This window comes from Mirounga angustirostris, unplaced genomic scaffold, assembly GCF_029215605.1.
Source record: "Mirounga angustirostris isolate CCGP_5_RB_7025 unplaced genomic scaffold, mMirAng1.0.hap1 SCAF_3, whole genome shotgun sequence".
NCBI lineage: Eukaryota > Metazoa > Chordata > Mammalia > Carnivora > Phocidae > Mirounga > Mirounga angustirostris.
The window spans coordinates 19,260,361-19,283,116 of NW_026991711.1; the positions used below are offsets into that span (position 1 = coordinate 19,260,361).

General features: G+C 38.0%; 1 pseudogene; it reads left to right on the forward strand.

Annotated features, from left to right (window-relative positions):
* Positions 1 to 20,284, forward strand: part of LOC123839264 (heme-binding protein 1-like) — a 93,457-nt pseudogene extending 73,173 nt beyond the window's left edge.
* The last annotated feature ends 2,472 nt before the right edge of the window (positions 20,285 to 22,756 follow it).

A 22,756-nucleotide genomic window follows, 5' to 3' on the forward strand; every position in this document is an offset into this window, starting at 1 on the left:
GCCACCAGGCGCCCAATGATATGAATTTTAAAAATCAGATTAAATGGAGTATTGGGGTCTTGATTCAAAGATGTAAACATATCATTTACAAAGAGGGAAACGATAGGAATAAAACTGAGCAGTAAAATTTGCCTAATGTTAATCCAAAATGATGATAATTCAAAATGATTGTATCATGGCCTTGACTCATTGGTTCTGTTAATCAGCCTCATCTTGAAAAGTGAAATAAACTTAGCTCTATCTCATAGGGATTTCAGGATTTGATGTTTATTACTGATTACAACATATTCTGAAGAAACAAACACTCATTAAGTATCAAGCTGTGGGCAAGGTTCTATCTTATCCCTCACTCAGGAGCTCAGTGTGAGCTTGAACAAATCATATAAAGGCTTGGGGCGCTTCAGTTTGGTCATTTTGACAGGACAAATTCTAAATTGCCTTGGATGGCATTATAGGTCCTCGTGTGCTTTCCTTAATTTAGACTTCCTATGCACCCCCTCTCCTCCCCCCTCCCCCCATTATTCATGTTATGCTTCAAGAATACTCATAGTTCCCCCAAAATGTTCTATTTCTCATGCCTTCATATGCACTGCTCTGTCTGTGCAGAATGCTTCCATCCCAGGAGTTGGCCTGAACTAGTTCCCTTCACTTTCAGCCTACTGTGCAATGCTCCTTCAAGAAGCTGAGGTGATCTCTGAGGACTGGGGTCTCTGGCAATGTTCACACCAAACTTATTCATTCTCATAAATGAGTCATGCACATCTGCCTAGTTTACCATTAAATAGTATGCTCTTCAAGAAGCTTGAAGCTTATCAAGGATATGATCTCAAGGATATGAACTTAGTTAACATCTTTTTTTGAATATACTTACATAATGGATGTGCTGACCGTATTTAAAAAAAAAAGTTATAAAATCAATTTACCATTATATACAAAATTTTTGATATCAAAGAACATTCTAAAAATGTTTACTGAGCAATAACCACGTACTAAGACAATTGGTAAGTACTGAAAATACAAAGCTAAATTATACAAAGCCCTTGTCCTAGGGGTGCTTGGTACCAGAGAAGCAGGCAGGACTACAAATAGACAAATAGAACAATCTGGTGATTTCTATTGAGACACAGTTTTGTGTATTGAGGTCAGATAGTGGTGAGACTAACCCTGCCTAGAAGAGAAAGATCAAGAAGGTGAAATTTGAGCTGGTCTGCTAAAATACTGGTAAGAGAACTGAAGAAAGACCATTTCAGAAGGAGTGAATGGGATGTGCAAAGATAATGAAACTATTTTTAAAGAACAATGAGAAGAACAGTATGGTGGGATAGGAAATGTACATATCGGGCAACTGGAATGGTAGAAGCCTAAAGTATTTTAAGCATGGGTAGGGTCAAGAATTATTCTTTTATAGAAAAGAGTGATGTGATCTAACTTGCATTACTGGAGGAGGACACATCTCAGAAGCTAGGGAAAAACATAGATGGGACTGGGGAGACAACAGAGGCAGGGAAGGGAGATAAGAACAAGTGACCAAGAAGGCTTTAACATTCCCCTGAGCATGACTAAATGTTAGACAGGTTTCTTCTGAACTCTATGCCCCTCACTTCCCTTTTCTTAGAGCATTTTCTGTAGAAAATTTGAAATTATAAATTCTCTGCCATTTGAGATATGAATCTTCTCCCACCCTCTTTCCAGTTTTATAACTCATGAATATCTTTCTCAAAGACCTGAGAGCCACCCTTTCCAAACACAATCATCAACAAAGAGAGGGTCCTTACCTCCCAGTCTTAATGGGAGGGTGGGAGCCCTACTTCAGTAAGCACCAATTACCAAACACAAAGGGCTTGATCACATTGACCAACCCTCCCCACTCATGTCCTGCCATACTTCCCCACCAGCTTATCCTCACCACCCCCCACTTAAAACTCTCCCACCTTTTTGTTTCAGTAGAGATCAATCTTCTCCTCTATTGCAATAGGCTTGATCCCTAATGCAATAGTCTTGAATAAAGTCTTTCTTGAAGTTTTAAACAAGTATGTGGTCCAACTTTTCTTTTACACCTGAAAGAAAGCACTAGCTCTGAAAAGAACTGCATGGATGAAGTCACGTTTCTGAAATGCGATCCTTAGGGGAAAAGTTGAGGATAATCCTGAAGTATGTAGTTAAGTAGAAAATCATACCAAGTGCCTGAACTAGAAGAGAAGACTGGAGTAGACTTTTTTTTTTTTTAGAAGTTCATTTAAAGGCTTGCTACATATCAGATTTCTATAGTATGTACTAATGGTTGCCATTGAAACAATGGTCTGCAACAAGAGAAAAAAGTATGTCTGGTTATATAGAAACTAATGGTTACAAATTCACTACACACTTTTGAAGTAGATGTCGATTGAATACAGTTATAGCCAAAATTTTAATGGAAAGAACACTGAATTTGGAGTTTACAAATATGTATTTGAATTCAGGTTCCCAAGTTTAATTACTAGGTGATCTTGAACAAGCCTTTTAAATTTCCTAAGCATTGGGTGCCTGGGTGGCTCAGATGGTTAAGCGACTGCCTTCGGCTCAGGTCATGATCCTGGAGTCTCGGGATCGAGTCCCGCATCAGGCTCCCTGCTCGGCAGGGAGTCTGCTTCTCCCTCTGACCCTCCCCCTTCTCATGCTCTCTCTCTCTCTCTCAAATAAATAAATAAAGTCTTTAAAAAAAATAAAATAAATTCCCTAAGCATCTTTTTTTGTCTCTATCTGTGAGACAATGCTAAAAATAAAACCTATCAGCAGTGGTGGTTATCAGAGTTATTCAACCTTTATTTCTGGTTCTTCTACCTTCTAGGAACAAAGATAGGTTATACTTCTTGATATCCCTATGGTTAAATCAGTTCTAGCCAATGAGTCGTAAGAAATGATGAATGTCACACATAAAGCTCAGTTTGTTTTTTTCTAGTTTTGAGATACAATTAACACATAAGATTTGTATTTGTTTGGGGTATACAACATAATGATTTCATATATGTATATATTGTGAAATGATTATAAGGAGTTTAGTTAATATCCACCACCCCACATAGTTACTCACTTTTCTTGTCATGATAACTTTTAAGATCTACTCTCTTAACAACTTTCAAATATTTAATATTTGAAGTATTTAATAGTGGGTGCAAGACTTCCTTTCCCCACTTCTCTTTTCACTCCAACAGATCAATATTTGAGATGTTCACTTCTCCCTCAGACTGGCCCCTGAGACACTACAACCAGAACTCCCTCCTCCTCCAGGATATTCTAGCTTGAGCAGGAAATAAGACTTTGTTCCTCTGAGTCTGGAAGGTTTTTTGCGATGTTAGTTATCTCAGAATAACCTTGTCTATCCCAAATGTTATAGTATTCAATTGTGAAACACAAGTGAAAAAAATATGACAGTATTTACCACAAATCACTATATAAATGTTTATACTCTTCATTATTGTCAAGTGTTAAAACATTTCCATTTAAAGTTTAATAGAAGAATGCCAGAAATATCTTCCAATCTGAAATATAGGTGGTCAAAAAAAATTGGTACGATAGTTCAAAAATTTTTAGTATAGTATATGTAATAAAAATTTGTCTTAGAGATAATTACTCTTATAGTTTTAATTATACCATTTGTATTACCCTTAAGTTCTGAATCTTACTCAATTTCATACCAAAGTTATAACTTTCCATTATACACACATTCTTTAATTTTTTTTTTTTTTTTTTGAGAGGGAGAGAGCAGAGAGAGAAGGAGAGAGAGAATCTCAAGCAGGCTCCATGCCCAGTGCGGAGCCCAATCCCACAACCCTGAGATCATGACCTGAGCTGAAATTAAGAGTTGGACACTTAATTGACTGAGCCACCCTTATACATGCATTCTTTTTTTTTTTTTTAATTTATTTATTCATCAGAGAGAGAGAGAGGCAGAGGGAGAAGCAGGCTCCCTGCTGAGCAGGGAGCCTGATGCGGGACTCGATCCCAGGACTCTGGGATCGTGACCTGAGCCAAAGGCAGACGCTTAACCATCTGAGCCACCCAGGTGCCCTATACATGCATTCTTAACCCTATTATTTTTATTAATAGAGAAAAAGGTCCCACAGTCTCTTGTTAACAAAATCCATCAAAAGTAATTTCTGGGCATATCTACAATTTTAATGGTAGATAATTGCCATAAAATTGATTTTATTGATGTCTAACTTACAGTTCATTGTGAGCTTTTAAAGGCTAAAATGTTTATAGCAGCAATGTCCACAATAACCAAACTACGGAAAGAGCTGAGATGTCCACTGACAGATGAATGGATAAAGAAGATGTGGTATATATATATACAATGGAATATTACTCAGCCATCAGAAAGGATGAATACTTACCATTTACACTGACATGGATGGAACTGGAGGGTATAATGCTGAGTGAAATAAGTCAATCAGAGAAAGACAATTATCACACGATTTCACTCATACATGGAATATAAGAAACAGCGCAGAGGATCATAGGGGAAGGGAGGGAAAACTGCATGGGAAGTCATCAGAGAGGGAGACAAACCATGAGAGACTCTGAATTATAGGAAGCAGACTGAGGGTTGCTGGAGGGGAGGTGGGTAGGGAGATGGGGTAATTTGGTGTTGGGCATAAGGACGGCACATGGTGTGATGAGCACTGGGTGTTGTATGCAACTGATGAATTACTCAATTGTGCATCTAAAACTAATGATGTACTATCTGTTGGTTAATTGATTTCAAATTAAAAAAAATAAAGACTAAGATATAGTAAGGTGTACAATAGGATCCAATAAATGTTTTTTCCTCTGTTAAATTATGATTGACATAAAATGATCTATTTAAAATGAGCTAAAACCAACTTCTGATGACTAACGCATAAACAAGCAGCTTAGTGCTGGGTCGTAGTTTGCTAAGAAGAGATTAGCTTAAGTTTTGGGTCAAATAAAGTATGGATTTCCAGAATATCAGGGCCTAAGAAATTGTTCTATGTGCAGATCAATTAGTTTCCAAACTGGAAGAACTTTCAAGACCATTGGAAAAGACTTGCATATAATGAGTCTTCAGGAGAGAGAAACTAATGATGGAGTGAACACCTCACAATTCAGGGGCCTTGTCTGTAAGTATTTGAATTTCATCCCTCAAACAGCCAAACAAAGGATGAGTAGTCATTGCCACTGCCTTATGATTTTTACAATGAGTAGATCTCTTTATTTTCATTAACTTTCAGGGTCATCATGTTTTGAAATTAGGATGGAGCAAAAGGACTCACTCCTCCTGCCAAGTAACAAATTAGCATCTTACATTGTTTATTAACAGCATCCGATTGCAAATGTCACCAAACAGCTATTAAACAGCGAATCTTACGCACAAAACTCAATGGTGCATGACACCTCTGATTAGCTGCAGTTTTTTCTGAAAGGGTGATTATTCTTAGAAGGAATATTTCATTACCCTTAATCTGAATCCAGTTTATGCAACCATAACCTGAAGCCTCATAAGTTATGTAACCAAACCTCAGTATAAATCTATCAATGCTGTGGTTATCTTAATGAACCATCTGTATGATTGAAATGCACTATTCTAACTATTCTAAGTTATATGTCAGAGCTTATTAAAACTCATCAATTGCATTGTTGAAATTTTAAAAAGGTTCTACTATTTTAATGCATGATTTGTATTACCCTTCACTTGAAACAAAAGTGTTCTCTGCAGTTTCCAAGCAACACATCTTTTTCAATTACTATTTAGCATTGAATTCTGTCCCTAGATTCCTAATGCACTTCCCTTCCTCACTGTGTGTATATTCAGAGTCTTGCAGAAGAATGAAACTATTCCATTACTTTGACCAAATCTGCTGTATGTCCTGTGTAAACCTTTTGTAAACAAGATAATTGCATTAGGACATTCAAAACTGAATTACATCAGTTGAACTTTCAGCAAAGAAAGAATTCAATTTAGTTAAAACTCTATTCAGAAACAATTTTTACTGATTGGAATTTTCATCTTATTTAGTAATAGAGGAAAAATTCTGAACTCAGCCATATTCACTCTTACCTTGTAAGATTAGATTACAATTACAGAGCAGAAATAGTTTCACTAAAACAGGTTCATAAATGTGACAATGAAACACATGTGTTTATCATGTGCTTGGCCTTGATTTAAGCCTTTGACACATATTAGCTTTATAATGCTCAAATTAATGCTTAGATAGATAAGTTAGCTACTAGCATTAGTCTCATTTTATAGATGAGGAAACCAAGACAAGGGGAGTTTATATATCCTGAAGGTCAAAAAATTAACAAATGGCAAAGGCAATATTTGAACCAAGATGGCCTGACTTGGAATAATCAATTGACGTTCCAAAATTGTCATAATTGATAGTCTTAAAGTTAAATCCAATGATCTACCAAAATAAATTATTGGAGAGTTTCAACACATCCAAAATTAGTTCTGAGTTTTATATGTGTTGTGCAGCAATCATTTCATTCAAAAAGCAATTATAATTTCACAGTAAATCTTATTGAGGGAAGTATTACTGGAGGTAAAATGAGACACATTTCGGGGCGCCTGGGTGGCTCAGTCGTTAAGCGTCTGCCTCCGGCTCAGGTCATGATCTCAGGGTCCTGGGATCGAGCCTCGCATCGGGCTCCCTGCTCTGCGGGAGGCCTGCTTCTCCCTCTCCCCTCCCCCTGCTTGTGTCTCTCTCTGTCAAATAAATAAATAAAATCTTAAAAAAAAAATGAGACATATTTCATTTGCTGTGCATGGAGTTCGTTCCACACCACTGTTCCAAGGGCAGTTCTTAAAGTATTTCTCCAGAATGTGCACTGGTGTTTCATGTTGCCAGATTAAGTTCGCCTGAAAAAATAGTAAGGATATGGAAAAGGCTTTACAAAGTGGCTATTGTTGCAGACAAGAGATTTTCCATCGACTGACTATTGGGGATAGAGCCTCTTTCTGAGTGTTTCTCTGTAAATGTGTGTGTTATTGGTATTTTCCAGGCCAGTGAGAAAATCAAGTTTAATAAAAATTGCTCTACTTATTTGCTTTAATAGATATGGTTTGGTTTTCCCATATACAGACAGTGATTTAAAAACTTCTTAGCTTTCTAGCAAGTGTCGGCAACACATTTTGATCAAGTGGTACTACCCAGAAGACAAAATTTGGCTTCTGAAAAAGATGCTTTAATGCTTCGTAGGTTTTCTTGGGTAGTGGGCAGAATTTATACATAATGAGAATATGCAAGGAATTTAATAGTTTTGATATAATTATCCAGCACAATAATGTAAACTGCTTAGCCACATTCCTTTAGCAGCCAAAAAAGAAAAAAAAAAAAAAGTTTACCATAGATATGTAAGAATAGTCCTGGGTGGTTAGCTATTTTATGTGCACTGCTGTTGGGATATATATTCTATGCGCTACTGTTTCAAAGTCCAAGATAAATGGTACAATTCTCAGTCTTCACCTTTGGTGCCTTAAAGACAAACATGTGGAGGAGCTCAAGTTCACCACTAACTGTGCACGGATAAAATATGCCACTCCATTTGTTCTTTTGCTAGGTAGTGGGGGATTATCTACTAAATGCTTGCTATCTCATTATACTGAACAGAATTAAAAAAATTGAAGTGATTAGGAACACCTTACCATGCATCTTGAAACAATGACCATGTCTACTTCTTAAAGGAACAGTTATTTAAATCATCTTTTCATTTTGGCTCACCACTTTATGCCAACCTCAGTGCCTGGTACAAAGCCAGCAGAACACCTGACAGTGTGTTAAGAATTCCTACTGTGCACTGGGCTAGCCAACCCCACACGAGCGTACATGGTGGCATAAAGAGGAGGATCAGAGGCACTACTGTTAACATCACTACCACTCAGATATGAGACAGTACTAGTCAAACCTTGAACGATTCTTTCTGGCCAATGAGAAGGAAACACAAGTGACTCTATGTGCGTGGGATATGGAGGGAGGTGAGAGTAAGAATAGGGGCATCAGCAACAATCTTTATGAAAATTATTCTGTTTGCTTTACTTCCAGATTTGTCACCTTAAATCCGTTCTCTGTCATTGCCAGAGGAATGTTTCTGAAACATAAATTTCATCAGTATTCTATTCCCCACATAAATTCCTTTAATTTTCTTCCATACTCCAACATTTTAAGCATTACCTCTCATTACCAACCCATGTTGTTTATGGTCCAGACATACTAAAGGTGATCATGTCTTTGCACGAAGAACCAAAGCAAAAACATTAGAAAACTCAGAAACATTAAATATATAAAACTACCACCATTAATAGCTTTTCATCTCCACTTTTCCTCCTATCACCTACAGGAAGTATCCTTCCTATAACAGGTGCTCATTCGAAATGCATTCCTCTATTCATCCATACCACTTTCATCCCTTCTTTGCTCCCTTCTCAGGAACTGTATATGACAAATGTGCTTGGCCCCTCCTCATATCTTTAAACTCTTTTTGTGTGCATCCTTCCAGTTATCATTTAAACCATAATTTAGTACCTTCCATAAAAATTTCTTCCAAAGCCTGTGTTCCTCTTTGTAACTACTATTCTCTTCCCTATACTCCACAACTCAACTTCCACAACTCAACTGATTCATAGGCCAATGAAATCAGTGTGACTTCTCCTGCCCAAGTCACCAATGACATCAAACATGCAAAAACAGTAATTGGACTCTGTTGACTACTCCCTCCACTGTGAGACAGTTTAGCTTCTAAGTTACTCCACTTTTCATAGTTTATTTATAACCCCAATTCTTCCTTCTTTATACCCTTCCTAGTTTCTCCATTTCTGCTAAAACTTTAAATACAGGAGTTCCTTGGGGCCTTATCCTATCCTCTCTTCTCTTTTAAAACTATACTATCCTTGTAAGGAATCACATCTCCTCCCATGGAATAAAAAGTAGTCTATATATTGAAGGGTCGCAGAATGTACTACCCCAAATAGGACACTTTGGCACTATTTTGAGATGCAGTTACCTAAAAACAGCAAATGATGGTAGAGGTTTTCTCTGAACTCCCCTTCCTCAAAATGAATTCTCCAAATGGAGCTCAATTGTCATAGGTCCACTTCCTGAGAATGAGTTTTATTAACCAAGGGAGGTTGACTCATCAGAATAGACTAGAAATTAACACTACACCCAGATAAGATTTGTCACAAATTATCACAAACTACCACACCTCCCAACTATTCTAAGGACCTGTTCATCCTAAATTCATGGACTCTCCCCTAAAAGGCCTTCAACACTCCCCTCTTTTCCCTGTTAAGATGATATTTAAACCTGAATCTTAAACACCCTTTTGAGTTACTTATTTCCCCCTGGGTATCTTCCCACCTATACATGATATAAACATGTTAATAAACTCCTGTTTTTCTCAGAAGAACTTAGAAGACAAAAATTTTTCTTCCCCTACAATGCCAATGAACTCCAAATTTAACTATAGGTGAGACCTCATTATTAAGTCCTATGCACACATATCTGACTGCTTATTCAGCATTTCCACTTGGATAACTCTCAGGCATCTTACAATCTGTCCAAATTGAATAATCATCTCCCTTCCCCACCCCATCCATCCTTCCTCCAATGTTTCCTTTCTCCACTGATAGCCTCATTACTTGCTATTATCCTCAATAACCTTCATAACTGATTCTCTCCTCTAGCCAATCAGTGAGTCCCACTTTTTATCTGATTGTACCTCAAATCTGTTTACTTCTCTCCCTTTGCAATATAATTCATTATAATCAGGCCAAGCTAACACTGTTACCCATACAACTTCAGTGGCCTCTAAAAGCCTGTCTTCCTATGTCTTCTCCTTGTTCTAACTTTACCATTGGTTACAGAGAACCTATAATTATCTTGAAAAAAAAAAAGTCAGACTTGTACATCTGATCAGGCCAATTCTCTCCTCAATATGCTTTGCCTTCCCACTGGTCTTAGGATAGCTTTTAAAATCTTTAACCTAACTGACAAAAACCCACTGTATTCACCACCACCTAGCTGCTCAGTTTCAATTTAATGAACTCTTGCAACTCTGTTTTAGCTACCTCAGTCTCCATGTCTTTATTTGAAATAAATCCTCATTTCTCCCCTCAGAACACTGCCTATATATATATCCCTCTATCAAGAAGCTTTCCCCATTCCTTCTAGCCTTGAAAATCTTGCATCACCTTTCAGATCGTCTGAGATTACATCTTTCAATTCTAGAAATCTGTGCCTGACTCTCTAGGCTATTTAGGGGGTTCCCTGTTATTTTATTTTTTCTTCATGTAGTATTTAGCAAGTGCACTGAAATAATTTATGTGATTTTCTGTTGCATGTTTGCATAACCTACCAGCTATGAATTCCATGAAGCCAAGAACCTTGTCTTTATTTTTCATCACACTCTGCCAAATAGATACTAATTAAAACTCTATGAAATGGATTGGATAAATTATACAACAACATTACAGAGGCATTTTTCTTTAGTTATTCCTTACCTCTAGCAGATATCAGAGATTAGTGCATCAACTATCATATAAGAGGTTATTTTGAACTTTGAGGATTAGCAAGAGATGCTTACAATTTCATCCTGAGAATCCTATATGTCATATGTTAGATCTCTCATACTATATTTGAACTTTAGAGATTAAAAAGAATCATCTGAAGTTTATCTATTACTAGTATCAAGACCAAATAGGCATTCATTTATTGCATGTTTTATTAAAACACATGAGGTAACCTATAAGAAAAATCAGGGTAAAAAATTCTCAATAATACTCTTAATCATTTGACTTTACGTTTTTCCCTTCAACCTATTTGTAGAATAATTAAAGCAAAAGAGGTCGTCTTAAGAATTTTTACTTTCAGAAAAAAAGTTCATAATGTATTCAAATCAACCATTCCAGAAAATTTCAGATTACTTCATTTGGTATTTGCTCACAAGTTGCAGATGTTATATCCTATTTATATTCATGTCCCACCAAGAAAATCTAAAATGTAAAATAGCAGTTGGTCCTTTTGAAAACCTAAATTATATAAAATTGAAATAGTACATTTTAAAAATATAGGATTAGAATTTCATAATTAAGAATACTATTTTCAAAGAAAGAATACTATTTTTTAAAATGATTTTATTTATTCGAGAGAAGAGAACGCACGTACACATGAGGGAGGTGGGGGGAGGGAGAAGCAGACTCCCTGCTAGCAGGGAGTCTGGCATGTGGCTCCATCCCAGGACCACGGGATCATGACCTGAGCTGAAGGCAGACACTTAAGTGACCGAGCCCCCCAGGTGCCCCAAGAATACTATTTTCATGTAGATTTCTATTAATATAATACTCATCTTACAAAATCCAGTTCATATCATAATAACTAGAAAATCAGGGGACTATAAACCTCTTTCATAGTGTTTGTACATATTTAATATCTATCTTCATTCAAAATTTTAATAAACTAAGTTAAAATCTTTGGCACTATTAAGATTTCAGTTAAACATGAAAACTGAACACACAGCAAGGAGCAGGAAGACCTGCAGTATTAGTCTTGTACTGTTTCAAAACCACTGTGAAATTATTATGCTCACCGATATACAACATTCAGGTACAGAAACTCAATACATCAAAACCACATACACTGAATCACAGTGCTCTTGACATACACAGCAATATGCCTGTTTGAAGATATTTATCAACTACAATTTTATTAAAATTGTGGACTGGATGGCTACTTGTACTAAAAGTTTATCTTTCTACTGAGATGCATGATACAGCAGAGCTGGAATGGAGTGTAGACATTAGAAGTCAATGTTTGAAAAGATGTTTTACCCACATAACTTATTCACATAATCATTCTATTCCTTCAGAGATAGTATGGAATTGACAAATGCAATATTCTTCTAGGTGTGAAGTATTTTGCTCTATGCATACAGCAAATGTAATACCACCATTTGATTTCAGTTAGAGATTATGTAAGCATTGCTTAAATTTTTACAACACAGATAAGCAAGTTAAAATGGAAAGGTACAATTATAATCAAAATCTTTTTAAAAACATGAATTCTTACCAATTTGTAATAGAGCATCACATAAATGACTGTTTTTCTCGATTTCATTCCAGCGTTTCTTCTCATGGGCACCCAACCTCCATATGACACAATGCACACAGAAACAGTGAGGCTTGGAGGAATGACAAGTACCTAAATGTGAATCCTACTTTTGAGAGTTTGAGCTCTCTCCACTTGAAAAATCACTTAACATCTCTGAGATAATTATATCTACCTTCAAGCAAGATTATGAAGACTGGAGATAATATAAATTGACCAGCCATACTTGGCTCCTACCACACAGAATTGTGGATGATTTTAATAGATGGTCAAAAAGAATCCTGTATATGTCCTATAAGAAAATATCTTCCATCTCCTTAAGATGGCAGAGAATTCAAGACCAAGAACAGAAATATCTGGCAGAATTACGGAAGAATAGAGAATCTTCTTTACACCAGAAAGCAGTAGAAAAAATAATTAGTATTTAAATAGTGCCGATTTTGTGCTGGGTGCTTTACATATTCAGTATCATAATTCTACAAAAGTCCCATAAAGTAGAGTTTTTAAACTCCAGGTCTTCTGAGAGGGTACCATGGCTCTAAGAGCTTAATGCACTTTTCTTGTTGACTCCACAGCCCATGTTCATTCTGTCCCAGGCTGGGGTCTAGAATCTCTAAAAAGGTCATCCATGATTCAGGAAATACATTCAATGGGAAAGCCTAGAACTGCCTTCTAGTGAAGGGCAGAGAATAGGTCTACAGGTGCATGGAACTGAGGTCACTAAAACTTCCTGTACAGATCTTTAATGGGACACAAGATGGCAGATGGTGTTCTGGTAATATCCTAATTCTTGATGTAGGTGCTGCTGGTATATAAGTACAGTAACTTCCAGAAAATATATTGATATGTATACCTTTAATTTGTGTATTTTATGTATCCCCACATATATATTTGTATTTATACATACACACTTCTAAGTTTTTATATATAGTTCCTTCAATATAAACAAAAAAATCAATGACCAGTGTGCACTTATAACAAAGGAATCTGGACCTAGCAAAAGGGAGTAGTAAGACAGAGCTCACTGAATTAAATGCCATTTAAGCTTTGACCTGAAAGAAGAATCTAACCAGAGTTAAATGGCAACAGAAAAACTAAAATGTGTACAAAAATGGTACAAGGGTCAAGGAAGCATTCACAAATGGAGGAGGAGCTTGGGAGACCAGCCAGTGTATTATTGGAATAATCTGAACAGAGCAAGCTGCTTCTAATAGGTATAGTTTGTGAGTGCAATGAGAACATTTACTAAAAACAAACAAACAAACAAAAACAAAGCTAATAACTTCACAAGAAAGCAAATGTTAAAATCTCACACCTTAAGTTAATATTAGTCATAACCCAACTTTTTGGAGGAATACAAGTGATTCTTCATGATTAGAGTATTTTAAAGGGACGTCCTGCTGTGAGAAAAGTTTAATTGGTTGTTTTCTATATTCTGTGAAATGCACTTTTAAGAACTTGCTCCTTGGTAGCAAAATTGGCATTTTGCAATGTGTGTGGAACCTGTATTATGATGAGACACAGGGACTTTTTCAGGGATGGAGCAAACCCGCCTGTTGGACATTTATATTCAGCTTTCTAAAAATTAAATAAGAACATAACTTCCCAGGTTAGCTCAGAGTTTCTGGTTGCCTGTGATTAAGAACTGGCTGGGAGAAAGAACGAGGAATGTCATTAAGGTCTGGACTATTCTGATTATTTACAAAATCTACTCTTACTTAAGGCAGTTATTCTTTTTTTTTTTTTTTTTTTTTATTTATTTGAGACAGCGAGAATGAGAGAGAGAGAGAGTACATGAGATGGGGAGGGTTAGAGGGAGAAGCAGGCTCCTCGCCGAGCAGGGACCCCGATGCGGGACTCGATCCAGGGACTCCAGGATCATGACCTGAGCCGAAGGCAGTCGCTCAACCAACTGAGCCACCCAGGCGCCCAAGGCAGTTATTCTTAAAGTGTCGTCCACCAACCAGCAGCCTCAGCATTACCTGGGAACCCATTAGAAATGAAAATTCTTGGGCCCCACCCCAGATCTACTGAATCTAAAACCTGGAGTGAATCCAGCACTGTGTTTTATAAGCCTTCCAAGTTCTTCCAAAGAACACTGAATTTAGAAAACCAGTACTTAAAATTTCCATTCTATCACTAATCGCCAGGGAAATGCAAATCTAAACCATAGTAAGATATCACCTTACATGTGCCTGAATGCCTGGAATCAAAAAAGGAAGTGTTGGCGAGGATGTGGAGAAAAAGGAACCCTCCTGCACTGTTGGTGGGGATGTAAAGTGGTGCAGCTACGTGGAAAGCAGTATAGAGATTCCTCAAAAAATAATTAAAAATAGGACTACCATATGATCCAGTAATTCCACTAGTGGGTGTACACTCAAAGAAAATGAAAACACTGGGGCACCTGGGTGGTTTAGTCGGTTAAGCGGCTGACTCTTGATTTTGGCTCAGGTCATGATCTCAGGGTCCTGGGATCAAGCTGCACACTGAGCTCTACACTCAGCGGGGAGTCTGCTCGAGAATTTCTCTCCCTTTCTCTCTGCCCCTCCTTCCCCCTCAAATAAATAAATCTGAAAAAAAAGAAAGTGAAAACACTTAATTTAAAAAGATATTTGCATCCCGATGTTCATTGTAGCATGATTTATAATAGCCAAGATACAGAAGCATCCATAAATGAGTGAATAAAGATGTGGTATATATACAATGGAATATTACTCAGCCATAAAGAATGAAATCTTGCCATTTGCAACAGCATGGATGAGCTAGAGGTTATTATGCTAAGATGAAATAAGTCAGAGAAAGACAAATACCATGATTTCACTTATATGTGGAATCTAAAAACAAAACAAAACAAACGAGACAGAAAAAAGCAACAGATTCAAATTGAGAACTGGTGGTTGGCAGAGGGGAGGTGAGTTGGGGATGGGTGAAATAAAGGGGATCAAGAAGAACAAACCTCCAGTTATAAATCATGGAGATATAAAGTACAGCATAGGGAATTAATTAGTAATGTAGTATGGTGACTACGCTTATTGTGGTGAACACTAAGTAATGTATAGAATTGTTTAATCAATACATTATACACCTAAAATTAACACTGTATGTTAGTTTTAAAAAATTCTACTTTAACCTGTTAGTTGGAAGCTGCATAAGAGGAGGTCATACATATCCAAGAACCCCTCAAATGTATCTAGTCCCATCTTAGTCTGGTTTTTGAACATGCTATCAACATACCTCAGCAACCTGTATAATATATCCTTTCTCCTAACACTAGGCACAGCAATAATCATGTCCCCCTTATCCCACTCCAGCATTACCTCCTCTAAATTCTTCAACTCATGGCTATTTGGCTTCCACCCCAGAGACTACTTCTCTTTGGTAACTGCAGTGAGTGCCTCATTGTTAAATGTCAAATCATGGTCTTAAACTGCATGAATGTTTATGGTCTATGTCCTACCAGAATTTAATTACTATTAGAAAGGTGATTTTTCTGTTTTGTTCACTATTCTATTCACAGCATCTGGAGGAGTACCTGGCACAGATTACTTGCTCAACAAAGTTTATTGAATAACCATGAAAATAACTTGTTTTCAATTCCTCATCCTACACATCTTTGGGGTACTCTACAAGGTTAACAAACTCCATTAACACCAATATTCAAAACCATTAAATCTCCACCATTGACTTCAAAAGTACTTCAGTTTCTAGCTTTCTTCATATGGTTCTCAGTCCTCTTTTTCATTCTCCTTTGCTGGAGAGTCTTATCTTTGTTTTGCAAGCTCATCCATTCAGAGACAGAAAATGATAGTAATTAAAGGAAGCAAATTTTGAAATCAGATCCTATGCAAATTACACTCTGAGCCTTGCTTTTCTCATCCATAAATTGGTGCCCTGATATTACTTATCCTGCAGTATGTTTTTTAAAGATTTTATTTATTTATTTGACAGAGAACGAGAGAGCACAAACAGGCGGAGTAGCAGGCAAAGGGAGAGGAAGAAGCAGGCTCCCTGTTGAGCAAGGAGCCTGACACGGGGGCAGTCGCTTAACCAACTGAGCCACCCAGGCACCCCTATCCTGCAGTATTTTGAATACTAGATGAAACTGTAAATTCTATCAACTGACCCCTACTATGTTTTGTTGATGATCCTCTGCAAATGATGTAAATCACGAACCTCCAACTTTTAACTGTTTCAGATCTACATTTGCAACTTCCTGATGGACAGCATAGATATTTTTTTTAACTTTCTATTCAACTTGTGAAGACCACACTGATAAGTTTTCCTCTTCAGATGACTTGGAATCCTTTGGCTCAATGCTCACTTCTCATCTTCAATATCCAATCAATAAGCTATAATTTTTTAAGTGACCTAATAATCCTTTCATATCCAAAATGTTTTTTTTTTCCATTTCCACTGTTACATCAATGGTACACAATCTGTAGACAAGCCCATTACAATAGTCAGCAAATGCTGTGTGCATTCTTCCCAGAATCTATTATTCCACATTCTGCAGCCAGAGTGCTGCTTTAAAATACAAATATATTAAGACTATCTATTGCCTTCTCATTGTTCTTAGCAAAAATGAAGTAATTACTATTCCAGTCTAGTAATCTCAGACTGGTTCAGCTCAATCCCAGCCCTCTAATGTATAGAGAATGTTCCTCCCTAAAGCATGCTAGAGATCTTGGGGGTACGCACTCTAGGATGGCCATAAATGGTAGCCAAAAATGGTTATGCACATCCCATGGCATGGATAAAAATCAGATGGGCCCATTTGTAGTTCTGATCAGTGATCCTGAGTTATTGAGAAGGCCTCATGCAAATGAATATGTGTCACAAGCCCCTTTCACTTATTTCCTTCTGGGTCCTCTAGTTTTTCTCATTACGCTGTTCAGGTTTCCCAATCATTACAATCTAACACTTCCTGCCTCCTCTGTCCCCCCCCCCCCATCAATTCTAGGATCCCTAGGTCCACATCTTTTTTCTTTCCACTGGGAGGACAGGAAGGCAAGGACAACCAGAAACATTTTTTGACATCTCCCCCAAATCAAAATATGATTTTTTTTCTTTTCCACTCTAAGACAGAAAGGGTTTTAACTTCAAATATTCCAAGGTTGTGAGGAAAAATATTTGTCCTAGATCTTTCTTAAAAGCACTCAAGAAAAGCAAGTAAAACCAATGCAAAGGTGGTTGAATGTCCAAATCCTATTGCATTAAAAGAGGAATTCTTCACATGGTCTATGGCATTCTTCCCAGTGCAGCCCTTAGCCATGTCTTCAGTCTCCCCTCACACCATGAACCCTTGAACCCTCTTTTCTGTCTTCTGAATTCACTATTGGACTTAAACCAGTTTCTCACACTTGCCAAGCCCTATCCTGCCACTGGAATTGCTCAGGTTGCTCCTACAGTTTGAAATACCCTCCCTTTCCTTCTTCACCTCAGTGAACCCTCCCTGTTCTTTCTCAGCAGCAGTCACTTTCCTCATCTCCTTGACAAGATAAAATACTTCACTATTTTACACTTTAATAGCACTATATTCTTAGGTGCAAGATTTATAGTAAGCACTCTATAAAAATTAATGAAACTAAAATTAGTAAATACTTTAGTAAATTATTTTTGCAGGGCCTATGGTCTAAGTTTGCAATTCGTTTATGGGCTTCTCCCCCCCAACTATTACTGATCTGCTGCCAAGAATGAGCCCTTCATTTTTTACTCTGCTAACAAACTCCATGACTCAAATTTCTTCCCTAGACAGTTTTATATTTCCTGCTGAATCTGATGTTAAATTCTCAAATGTCAAATATGGTTAAGTTCCTTTTCTGCTCAAAATCCTTCACTGGTTCTTCATATGCATAAGGGGTAGATACAAATATCTTAGCATGGTAAAGTACTTGCTAGTCTGCAAAGGAAACAGTCAATAAAACCAAAAGACAACTGACAGAAAGGGAGAAGATATTTGCAAATGACATATCAGATAGAGGGCTAGTATCCAAAATCTATAAAGAACTTATCAAACTCAACACCCAAAGAACAAATGATCCAATCAAGAAATGGGCAGAAGACATGAACAGACACTTTTCCAAAGAAGACATCCAAATGGCCAACAGACACATGAAAAAGTACTCAACATCACTCGGCATCAGGGAAATCCAAATCAAAACCTCAATGAGGTACCACCTCATACCAGTCAGAATGGCTAAAATTAACATGTCAGGAAATGACAGATGTTGACGAGGATGCGGAGAAAGGGAAACCCTCCTACGCCATTGGTGGGAATGCAAGCTGGTGCAGCCACTCTGGAAAACAGTATGGAGGTTCCTCAAAAAGTTGAACATAGAGCTACCGTACGACCCAGCAATTGCACTACTGGGTATTTACCCCAAAGATACAAATGTAGTGATCTGAAAGGGTATGTGCACCCCGATGTTTATAGCAGCAATGTCCACATTAGCCAAACTATGGAAAGAGCCAAGATGTCCATCAACAAATGAATGGATAAAGAAGATGTGGTGTGTGTATATATATATACACACACACAATGGAATATTAGGCAGCCATCAAAAAAAAAAAAACCCAAAAAATGAAATCTTGCCATTTGCAACAACGTGGAGGGAACTAGAGGCTATTATGCTGAGCAAAATGAATCAATCAGAGAAAGACACGTATCATATGATCTCATTGATATGAGGAATTCTTTTTTTTTTTTTAAGATTTTATTTATTTATTTGACAGAGAGAGAGATACTGAGAGAGGGAACACAAGCAGGGGGAGTGGGAGAGGGAGAAGCAGGCCTCCCGCGGAGCAGGGAGCCCAATGCGGGGCTCGATCCCAGGACCCTGGGATCATGACCTGAGCCGAAGGCAGATGCTTAACGACTGAGCCACCCAGGCACCCCAATATGAGGAATTCTTAATCTCAGGAAACAAACTGAGGGTTGCTGGAGTGGTGGGGGTGGGAGGGATGGGGTGGCTGGGTGATGGACATTGGGGAGGGTATGTGCTATGGTGAGTGCTGTGAATTGTGTAAGACTGATGAATCACAGATCTGTACATCTGAAACAAATAATACATTATATGTTAAAAAAAAGAAAAAGTACTTGCTAGTCTGAACTCTTATCTTTGCCTTATTTACCTACTTATAGTACTCCAGCAAAGTAGCTTCAGTGTTAACTACATCAACATTATCTGCTTTACCATGGATACATACCCCAATTTCCTAAGGGTTAAAGAATATGTACAACAGAAGCTGAAAATCCATTGGACTTGATATGGGGCAGAATTTAAAAAATTAAACAGACTGGGAAGACCTTATTTCCCTTCATGTCTCAGTGAGAATTTCCCTCCCAGATACACATGTTTGATTACCCCATGTTTTGCCTCCCTGCGTATTTTTTTTCTCTTAACTTCTGTTTTCATTATTTTTAAGTAATGTGGTTTTACTGGAAAACACGTTGTAAGTTAAGTGCTGCTGGTTGTATTACTGATGACTATAGTAACATATAATCTGTCAGAAAAAGGAAAGTTTGAGTTTATTATTTTATGCATCAAGAAAACATGAAAAAAGAGAATTGGATGGTCCACTGGTGCGTCCAGAGTGCTACAGCCACATCATTTGGGCATGACCAAGAACTTGCTGTTTGAAAGCATAAAGACGTGGCCTTGGCAGGTCCTGAGCAAAGGGGGCAAGGAAAAAGTCTCCTATAAGGAAAGGACCTGTGAAGGAGGAAGGTTTGCCATAGGGAAAGTGACAGATCAGCCTGTGGGTGAGGCTCTAAGGGAAGAAATGCCCAAAGTCGTGAAGTATGTGGGAGGCACCAGTGACAAGGGAATCCGCATGGGGATGACAGTTCCTATTTCTTTTGCTGTGTTTCCCCAGTGAAGATGGCTCCCTATGGAAGAAATTCAAAGTCTGGTTTCAGATTCCAAACCAGCTCCAGAACAACCTGCCCAGTTCCTACTGATGGCAGCATTGAGATGGAGGACAGGGAAAGCATCAATGTCTCTTCCCTGCAGTTTGGTGATTATGTCAAGGAAGCTTACTATGTAGCTCATGTGGCCCAGCTGCATACCACCTCGGAGGACACAGACACCTGACAGAGTGACTTCTACTTCTACACTGGGTATGAGCCTCCTATGAAGCCCTACGGATGTCACCATGAGGTCTGCCTGGTGAAAGCATGAATGACTCCCTGAGCCAGCACTTCCTGAATACGTGCTTCTGTGTCTACTTCCTCAGGGGAGAAGAAGGGGAACAAAGCTTACAGCTGTATCTCCAGCTTAACCAATTTTCCTTCAAAGCCAGTTCCTGCCAATTTTCTGAAATAAACATATTCCATCTATGCTCCTTTTCTCAAGGTGGGAAATAATATAGCCAAGATAGGCATCATCCCTCTAACAGACTTAGAAAGTTCCGTGGTGGACCATAAAAAAATCCAGCAACATTTTCCCAGCTATGTGGGTCACTAAGAACGGATTAAAACAAAAAATGAACCATGAGAGACTATGGACTCTGAGAAGCAAACTGAGGGTTCTAGAGGGGAGGGGGGTGGGGGGATGGATTAGCCTGGTGATGGGTATTAAAGAGGACACGTATTGAATGGAGCACTGGGTGTTATACGCAAACAATGAATCATGGAACACTACATCAAAAACTAGTGATGTAATGTATGGTGATTAACATAAATAAAAAATGCAAAAAAAAAGATTATCCTAAAATTAAAAAAAATGAAAAATAAAAAAATGATTGAAATTGTATTTTTGTCATTGAGAGAAAAACGTGGTTTATGCATGATCTTTCATCTGTGGTTCATATAAGACCTTTGTCTAAAAGAAACTGAAAATACTAGGGACAACTGGATATGATGAGGCAGTGAAAAGAACTTCTGCAATATTTAACTGAACACAGCCCATGTATACGCAACACCGTTCAGACCTAAAGGAAGGATGTGAAGGTGATTAAATAGAAACTACTGTCCTCAAGCAGCTTAGTTTCTCATGAGGGCAACAGGTAGACATATGATTGCATTTAACAAAGGGCACATAGTGTAAAGTACCAAAAATTCTATGAAAACTAAATGCTTCAGCAATGCCTGAGAAGGAAAAAAGATTAATTTTTACTGAGATGACTGGATCTGACTTGATGATTTAAGTGACATTTGACCTGAGTTGAAGACAGTGGAAGGTTTGATTAGCCAGAAACAGGGAACAAGGTCACTCCAGGCTAAGGGAGAGGTGGGAGGCAGAGCACAGAGGTACACAGGGCATGACCTCTTTGGAGAAAAGCAGCGAGAACAGAGCTGAGGTTCACATAGTTCTTCTGTAAGAAAGTGATTCATATAAGAGATGAGGTTCAAAGGACCGATTGGGGTCAGACAGGGCATGACCTCTTTGGAGAAAAGCAGCGAGAACAGAGCTGAGGTTCACATAGTTCTTCTGTAAGAAAGTGATTCATATAAGAGATGAGGTTCAAAGGACCGATTGGGGTCAGACTGTGAAGTCATGAATACCATGTGAAGAAATTTTTATGACCACAGCAAGGGACAACAGGAAATAGCACTTTTTGTTTTGTTATTGTTTGAAAATGACCAGGATTTAGTTTTTAGCTATTCTAGCTCTAGGGCACTGGGAAACACATAAAAAAACTGTCTTACCCTCCCCGTCTCCTATACAATAAAATTATACCTATTAAACTATGGGGTAAGCTTGTTTTGTTTTTTAAATCATTTACTCTGTGCCAGGCTCTGTTCTAGAGCTGGTGATGTAGCAGTGAAAACAAGAAAAAAAAAAAAATCCGTGCTTACATGAAGATTAGATTTTTGAGGCAAAGCCATTAAGAAACAAGCTCACCCATGGTATGTAATGTGGAGATAAATTCCACAAAGGGAACCATAGCAGAGTAGGATGGCAGAATGGCAGAGGCCACTATTCTAAGTTGTTAGGGTAGGCCTCACTGAAGAGGAAACTGTTGGTCAGGTTCCCACCTGGTTGTGTGGCGTTCAAAGTCCAGGCAGACAAGACAGCAAGGGCAACCTAGGTGAGGACGGAATGTGCAGCAGTATAGTAGTTGAATTGCACTATTCGAAAGGAATAGGCCACAGTATTTTCATACCGACCAAATGTGAGATGCGAAAAAGTAGTCTGGGATAACTAACGGTTATTTGGCCTGAGCATCCAAAGAAATGAAGGTGTCCTTCACTGAACGCATCCTTTACTGAAAGCTGTCAGAATACAGCAGGAGGAACTGGTGAGGAATAGGATCAGGACTTTTGTTCAAGATTTCCAGTGGCCAACTGTTACACACATCTTTAATTCAAGGTAAAGTTGAGGTTGGAGACACACATCAGGAACCATCAGTGAGTGCATAGATGGTATGTGAGCTTGGGAGGGCACGAGATTAGTCCCGAAGAAAGAGAGAACAGAGAATAAGACAGGGTACAGAACCTCTGAGTTTTCTTATGCATTAGTGTTGAGAAAATGAGCGTCCAACATTAGCATCTGAGGAGCAATGGTTAGTGAGGAATAAAATTGAGTATTCTAGAAGAAAGGTAGAGTAGTACATCAAGAAGGAAGAAATGATCAATTATAGGCAACAAATAACTCAAGTAAGATGAAAACTCTGAACTTACTAGATTGAACAACATGGAGTTCTTGGTG